This window comes from Glycine soja, chromosome 9 (assembly GCF_004193775.1).
Source record: "Glycine soja cultivar W05 chromosome 9, ASM419377v2, whole genome shotgun sequence".
Taxonomy (NCBI): Eukaryota; Viridiplantae; Streptophyta; class Magnoliopsida; order Fabales; family Fabaceae; genus Glycine; species Glycine soja.
The window spans coordinates 17,189,899-17,197,986 of NC_041010.1; positions in this window are offsets into that span (position 1 = coordinate 17,189,899).

An 8,088-nucleotide genomic window follows, 5' to 3' on the forward strand; every position below is an offset into this window, starting at 1 on the left:
GCACTATCTTTAACTACTTTTTGTGTCACATATACAATGTCATATTCTGATAAAAGAACTTGCCAATGAGCAATCCTTCCTGTAAGAGCAGGCTTCTAAAAAATATACTTGATTGGATCCATTTTAGACACCAACCAATTTGTGTGACTCAGCATATACTGCCTTAAGCAATGACTTGCCCATGCTAAAGCACAACAAGTTCACTCTAAAAATGAATATCTGATCTCAAAACTAGTGAACTTCTTGCTCAAATAGTATATAGTGTGCTCTTTCCTTCCAAAATCATCTTGTTGCCTTAATATGTAACCCATAGATCCATCAAGCATTGCCAGATACATTATGAGGGGTCTTCCAACAACTCAAGGGACTAAGATTGGGGGACTTCGCAAGTATTTTTTTATTTTCTAAAATGCTTCCTGACAATCATTATTCCACTCCGAAGGATGATTTTTGTGCAGCAATTTGAAGATAGGTTTGCATGTCACCATTAGTTGGGATATAAATCAGGCAATATAATTCAACCTTCCCAAGAAACCACGAATCTCCTTTTCCATGTGAGAGGGCAACAATTCCAAGATTGCATAAGCTTTGCCAACATCCACTTCAATTCCTCTTTGGCTGACGATGAAACCTAACAATTTGCCAAATTTGACGCCAAAAGTACATTTGGCTGGATTAAGCCTCAATTTGAACTTCCTAAGCCGCTCAAACAATTTCTACATATGGACTACATGATCTTCCACCTTTTTTGACTTTGCGATCATGTCATCCACGTAAACTTCAACCTCCTTATGCATCATGTCATGGAATAAAGTCACCATAGCCCTTTGATATGTTTTGCCAACATTCTTCAACCCAAACAACATGACCTTATAACAAAAGGTGCCTCAAGGTGTGATGAATGTGGTTTTCTCCCTATACTCTTCAGCCATTTTAATCTGGTTGTATCTCAAGTATCCATCCATGAAGGAAAAGAAAGAATGGTGTGATGTATTATTTACTGGCACGTCAATATGAGGTAATGGGAAATCATCTTTTGGGTTGGCTCTATTTAGATCTCAGTTGTCGATTGTTTGGCTTCCAACAAGTGAACCGGATAGCACAAGTAGTATAAAACGGTAAGAACCGAATATCGAACACTCGGGGGACTTGTGTTATTTGGTAAGCTATTTTAGCAAATAGGTGTCTAGTGTGTAAAAGTAAGTGTGAATATGAACAAATGTATAAACTATCTGTGCAAAAAGAAAGAAAATCATGCGAGAGAAATGATGTGTAAAAACAAGTAGAGAACACATTGGTCTTCCTAATAGGTGCCTGATGCTAAAAAGATATTCTCTATCTAACAATGCTCATGTGTTCTTATGGTGTCTCCTCAGATACCAAACTTCGATTCCTCATGATAGTTTAGCCTAATCCTGATCAAGCATCATTCGCAGATTCCTCTTGTAAGACTAAACTCAACCAGGACTGCATTAAGACACACATACTCAACTAACTTATCGCACCTCGATTCCTTGTGAAAGCACGACAACTCAGCCCTGCACTATCAAGGACTTTAGAGTCAGACCAGTTTCCACTATTGAATGACCCTAACAAAGCATGCATCTATGTGATCAAGGTAAAGGCATAGTGGAATGAAAAGCATATAGCACAGAGAACACAGAAAACATCATTAAATAGATAGAAATATATTTACATCAGGTACCTACAAGGAAGATCCAACAGAGGATTTAGCTTTCCATACCAGGAAGCCTTCTTAACAACAAAGAGAAGAACAAGATGAAAGATTGCAAAAATACAAGTGGTGAGGATGTCTCCTTCACCTCTAGGATCTCATAATCACTCACAAACTCATCTCAAGCTCTCAAATCGGCTCTTGCTTCAAGCTCTGGTCTCTGCAAATCTTCACACAGCAAAATCTCTCAAAACTCCTTGGAACTTGGACCTTTCTCTCTCTAGAAACCCTAGACATGCAAAGCTCTGAATCCCAGTCCAAACTCCCTTCACAAAATTTGATTTCAGGCTTAAATAGGTGGCCTTGTTCGTGCTCGTGCGCTTAGCGCACGTATGGACCGCTTAACGCACGTTAGTGATTTTTGGCTTAGCGCGCCTTTCTCACTTAGCGGATGAACTGAAGCGGTGCGCTTAGAGAGATAAAGCAGTGCACTTAGCGAACATGTACAACTCATCTTCTTCTGGATTCTTCCTCGTGCTTAGCCCAGGAGTGTTGTGCTTAGCGGATGCTCGCTAAGCCAACAAATTGGCTTAGCGAGAAGGTGAAAATAGCCTTTTCCAAAGCTTGCCTAATTAACCTGAAATTGATAGAAAATGATTATTAAACACACAAAGTGAAAATACTAAGTATTTATTACCTATACTTAACAGAAAATACTTATAACATTACAAAATAACCATAAATTGGGAGAGTTTGATACAATTTATACAAGTTTTATACACAAAAGTTAGTCGTTTTCACCGACTAACAACTCCCCCAAATTTATAGTTTTGCTTGTCCTCAAGCAAAAAGAGAACTACTCACTTGTCCTCAAGTGACAATGACATGCAGTGACTATGTACAAAGGTGTATGCTACAAAGTGACTAATTGCATGATAAGAGAATGGAGTAAAATACCCTCATCACTTGTCTTTCATAAGGTATGCAGTTATCCAAAGAGAAGAATAAAATGTAACCTGAACAGATAGATGAAGTTAGGCATAAGACAAATATCAAGGAAAGTAGCTTAAACCACAGTCTCATGGCTACTGTTTCACTCAAGCACAAGTGTTTAAGCTATTCATTAATAACAACTAGCAAGAGGTCCAATCTTTGAATTTCATCTCATGCCATAAAGTCAGAAATGTATAAATAGAATCTGAAGGACTTTCTCAGGTTTGTAGTGAGGCTTGGCTACAAAAATTCATTGGTTTTTCTAGGATTCAAAGGCTTAGATTCTAAGAGAGCACAAATCCTTGACTTATCCCAATGGTCTTGTATTATACAAGTAGCTTTCTCGGTATTTTTTCCTCTTAAGTTGCTTTTGACCTTATTGTAACAGCACAATTTATTCTTTTCTTTCTCTTTTTTTTTTAACATACAACTTATTTGTTGTGTGTGCTGATGCTTAACCTTTTTCTTTTCATTCTAATTGACTTCCCTCCCCCAAATTTAGAGTAAATTTTCCTTGAACCATATGCTCTCCTAAAATCTAAACAAGGTATCAAGAGATAATTATTTAAGTTCAGGGTTCAAATTTTTGACAATATCATTCAGCTCAAAAAGGGAGCAAAGGATGCAATTATCATTCAAGTTAAGTTGTTTGGTCAAAAGAGCTAGTGTAAGTACAATCATGGCCTTCATCATTTCCTCATTTATACATTTCATTCTAAAATTCAGAGATTTATGCAAACATTATCACTCACAGCTAGTCGTTCACTCACAGAGTAAGGTCACACTCTCACCGATTTTGGTTCAAGCTTTTCTTTCTCAATCAATCTATCTATTGACTAACAATTCTAATTGCAAGTTCACATTCTTGTTCTTTCTTTGTCTAACATACACACTTGTTCAAACTCATGATAAGAAACAAAAATTCCATCAAAATCATGCACTCAATTTAAAATAAAAACATACATCCATTTTTCAGAAAAGATAAAAGTGTTTCACTGCCATGTCATCAAAAAAACAAGTCAAACTATTCAAAATGCTTCAGGATGAGCAAAAAACCAACTATTTATAAATAAAACTAGCAGTGTATATAAATATATGGGGAATATTGTACGAAAACCATAATTACAATAATAACTCAAAAAAAAGCAAAAAGTGACATTAAGAATCAACAATGTCAAAAGTGTTTAAACTGGGGAATCGGTGAGAGAAACAACTTCTTCAGATGATGAATCAGAAAGATCAGCAATTCCTCCAATTGGGAAAATAGGGGGGTCGGCTGTTTCTGCAGCTGGTGAATCAGGAGGAGCAACTGCTTCATCTGATGATGCATCAGAAATGACAATCAGAGGAGGAGATGAGGGAACTGCTTCAAGCTCAGGTGAAGAAGGTGGATTCATCACTGGAGATTTTGGGTCAGCTGGCTTTGAATTGACCTGCACAGGTGTGGGCTCAGGCGGAGTAGCCTCGTTGGGTCTCACCAATGGAAGTTGAGCTTCAGGCCAGGCTACTTGCTCAAGAAAATGCTTCGTAGATATGATTGGCCTATTGTGAGCCAACTCTTGCAGGTTGTGCATGATAATGAACTGTCCTCGGAATAAGCTTTGTAGCATAGGAACTAAAGTTAGTGAGCTTTGGACGTCCTATCCTCAAGTTATTGACGGAGGAGCTGGAGTGGATGATGAAGGGATGCCCTCCGTTCTAGCTCTTTTTCTTGATTCCATATATAACTAAAAAGAACTCAAAATTCCTTAGACCAAAATCGTTCAAATTAAACAACAACAATAAAGGCTAAAATTAACAATAGGCACTTAGCGGGATATAGCTCGCTTAGTGCGCCCTGAGAACATAATATGTCGGCTTAGCCTAAAAGTTGTCGTGATGAAATATGCTTAGCTCAGGTAAACTTGGCTTAGCGCGAGGATTACAACACAAAATTTTCCAAGTTACTTTGGCTTAGCGATTCAGCCTCGCTTAGCCACAGGTAATTCAGTAAGAGGATGAGTGTTCATCCTCAAAAGATGAACTCGCTTAGCGCAGCATGCTCACTTAGCGAGTTCATCGCTTTTTCCAGAAAATGCATAAAATGTAGTTCGTTTACTTGCACTTTTCAAGCCTCTAAAAGGCATATCAGACATGCAATGTGTGCGTCATACTCAATTCAGTATACAAGCGTGTATAGCCCTAATCTTAAACTAATTCTAACAAAATATAAAAACCCTAAAAATCTAAAGCTACAGTTGAAGTCTTCTACCCTAAAGTTAAGACAAGAAAAAGAGAAAAAGAATCATGGAAATTACTTAGATGGTGTATGCTTGATGCTTCAAAGTCGAAAATGCACAAAGAAAGCACAGATGCAAAATGTGCAAATTTTTGGAGAGAGAAAATGCAGAGATGAGGTTTTCGTAATCTAGCAAATGTGAGTGTAACTGTTGTTACACTCACTTAAGTAGTTTTTCGATACTTTTGCTTAGCGGACCGCTGCACTAAGCGAGGAAGAGAGACGTTTGGTTTCTCAACAAGGCTCGCTTAGCGGACCCGTGCGCTTAGCCGACGTTTCAAATTCAAAATCAGTTTTTTTTTTTTACAGAAACTCGGCTTAGCATGAAGATATGTTCGCTTAGCAGGGCCTACAGATTAGAAAAGATGCAACTCTCGCTAAGCCAGGCTCTGGCCATCTTAGCTAAAATGATGCATCTTAAGTACAGAGGAGCATGCGCTTAGCTGAGAAGGACTCGCTTAGCGCTCATATTGCCGCAATGAATCTCGCTTAATCGCCATGACTAGCACTTAGCGTCACGGACCTCAATTATGGCCGTAAGGAATTGTGCTTGGCGATAATAGGTCACGCTTAGCCACGGATAAGCTGTCGCTTAGCAATCAGGCTGAAGCTTAGCTAAATTCAGATCGAATTGAAGTTAGCTTAGCTCAACCTTGGCCAGCTAAGTGGACCAAATCAGCCTCAGATGCAAGGGTTGGATGCTAAGCACTTCAGACTCGCAGCTTAGCACATGAACAAAGATGCGCTTAGCGTGAGGCTTGCACTTAGCGAAAGGACTATTTTTTAGAAAATATTTTTCTAAGTTATTTTTCAGTCCTTTTTCCATGAAATTGAAACCCTTATGTTAAGCATTCAAAGATTGGTTGATATACTCCTATGTACAGATTATATAGCAAGTTCCAAATGATTTAAATGCATGAAAAACAAAAATAACAGAAATTAAAACTGGGTTGCCTCCCAGGAAGCGCTTCTTTAACGTCGTTAGCTTGACGCTTTTACCTCACTGGGTGATCTTATGTTTTGGTTCCTACTTTCAGAACCTCTTAACCTCCTTCCATTACCTGTAAGCAAACATTGTGTTCTGGAGCAGGCTTGTCTTCAACAAACAAATCAAAATCAATTTTTTGATCTTCCTCTTCCCCATATCAGCTATGCAGCTTGCGGTCAACATGAATGACCTTCCCAATATTACAAGGATGTCAGTATCTTTAGAGATATCCATTACCACAAAGTCTGCCGGGAAGATAAAATGTTTTACTCTGACCAAAACATCTTCAATTACTCCATATGGCCTGGTAATGGAGCGGTCAGCTAATTGAAAAGTCATTCGAGTGGGCATTATTTCCAACTCTCCCAGGTGAATAAGAGCTTTTCCCAGATTGACTTCTCCAATTGAACAAGGAATAGTTACACTCCCAGGATCTTTATGCTTAGGTGGAAGGATATTCTGGATCACAGCACTACAATTTCCTTCCACTATGATGTTTTCCTGATGAATATATTTGTGCTTCCTTGTTAACATATCTTTCAAAAATTTAGAGTAGAGTGGCATCTACTGCAAAGCTTCTCCAAAGGGCATGGTTATTTCCAGTTTCCTAAAAATATCTAAAAATCTCGCCAGATGACGATCTTTTTCTTTCTTGGAAGGTACCACAGGGTACGGTACTTCTACACCATCATCCACAACTTTTTCACTCCAACTCTTCTTTGCATTCTTATTATTTTTTTCTTCTTTTTCATTTTTTTCATTTTCTATTTCTTTTTCTTTTTCTTGGTCCTTCAATTCTTTATTCTTGACCATTATTTGTTCCTCTTTTTCTTGATTACTTCTGGCAAGTGCACCGGATCGCACAAGTAGTATAAAATGGTAAGAACCGAGTATCGAACACTCAGGGAACTTGTGTTATTTGGTAAGCTATTTTAGAAAATAGGCGTCTAGTGTGTAAAAGAAAGTGTGAATATGAACAAGTGTATAAACTATCTGTGCAAAAAGAAAGAAAATCACCCAAGAGAAATGATGTGTAAAAACAAGTAGAGAAAACGTTGGTCTTCCTAATAGGTGCCTAATGCTAAAAAGACATTCTCTATCTAACAATGCTCATGTGTTCTTATGGTGTCTCCTCAGATACCAAACTTCGATTCCTCATGATAGTTTAGCCTAATCCTGATCAAGCATCGTTTGCAGATTCCTCTTGTAAGACTAAACTCAACCAGGACTGCATTAAGACACACATACTCAACTAACTTATCACACCCTGATTCCTCGTGAAAGCCCGACAACTCAGCCCTGCACTATCAAGGACTTTAGAGTCAGACCAGTTTCCACTGTTCAATGACCCTAACAAAGCATGCATCTACGTGAACAAGGTAAAGGCATACTGGAATGAAAAGCATATAGCACAGAGAACACACAAAACATCATTAAATAGATAGAAATATATTTACATCAGGTACCTACATGGAAGATCCAACAGAGGATTTAGCTTTCCATACCAGGAAGCCTTCTTAACAACAAAGAGAAGAACAAGATGAAAGATTGCAAAAATACAAGTGGTGAGGATGTCTCCTTCACCTCTAGGATCTCACAATCACTCACAAACTCATCTCAAGCTCTCAAACCAGCTCTTGCTTCAAGCTCTGGTCTCTGCAAATCTTCACACAACAAAATCTCTCAAAACTCTTTGGAACTTGGACCTTTCTCTCTCTAGAAACCCTAGACTTGCAAAGCTCTGAATCCCAGTCTAAACTCCCTTCACAAAATTTGATTCCAGGCTTAAATAGGTGGCCTTGTTCGTGCTCGTGCGCTTAGCGCACGTATGGACCGCTTAGCGCACGTTAGTGATTTTTGGCTTAGCGCGCCTTTCTCACTTAGCGGATGAACTGAAGCGGTGCGCTTAGAGAGATGAAGCGGTGCACTTAGCGAACCTGTACAACTCATCTTCTTCTGGATTCTTCCTTGTGCTTAGCCCAGGAGTGTTGCGCTTAGCGGATGCTCGCTAAGCCAACAAATTGGCTTAGCGAGAAGGTGAAAATAGCCTTTTCCAAAGCTTGCCTAATTAACCTGAAATTGAGAGAAAATGATTATTAAACACACAAAGTGAAAATACTAAGTATTTATTACCTATACTTAACAGAAAATACT